We start from the raw sequence: 562 nt of genomic DNA, 5'->3' as shown, positions 1-562 counted from the left end.
TACTGGCAGAAGTGAAGCTGTGAGTACCGGGCGTGAGTCGTGCTTCGGTAGCTCAGATGGTAGAGCACTTGCCCGCGAAAGGCAAAGGTCCCGAGTTCGAGTCTCGGTCGGGCACACAGTTTTAATCTGCCAGGAAGTTTCATATTAGCGCACGCTCCGCTGCAGAGCAATCTCATTCAAGTTAATAGGCTTTTCGTACAGTGCTGTCGCCACTAGGGCAACGGCCTTGCCGCAGTGGATACACCGGTTCCCGTGAGATCACCGAAGTTCAGCGCTGTAGGGCGTGGTCGGCACTTGGATGGGTGACCATCCAGGCCGCCATGCGCTGTTGCCGTTTTTGGAGTGCACTCAGCCTCGTGATGCCAATTGAGGAGCTACTCGACCGAATAGTAGCGGCTTCGGTCAAGAATACCATCATAACGACCGGGAGAGCGGTGTGCTGACCCCACGCCCCTCCTATCGGCATCCTCCTCGGAGGATGACTTGGCGGTCGGATGGTCCCGATAGGCCACTCGTGGCCTGAAGACGGAGTGAGTAAGTGCTGTCGCCACTAGGAAATCGT

General features: G+C 56.9%; 1 pseudogene; it reads left to right on the top strand.

The window, feature by feature from the left end:
* The first annotated feature begins 216 nt into the window (after window positions 1–216).
* LOC126420121 (5S ribosomal RNA) lies at window positions 217–334 on the top strand (annotated as a pseudogene).
* Window positions 335–562: the final 228 nt, after the last annotated feature.

Source organism: Schistocerca serialis, chromosome 9 (genome assembly GCF_023864345.2).
Source record: "Schistocerca serialis cubense isolate TAMUIC-IGC-003099 chromosome 9, iqSchSeri2.2, whole genome shotgun sequence".
Taxonomy (NCBI): Eukaryota; Metazoa; Arthropoda; class Insecta; order Orthoptera; family Acrididae; genus Schistocerca; species Schistocerca serialis.
Note: the sequence above shows the minus strand (reverse complement) of the source record. Positions and strands in the feature narration are given on the sequence as shown.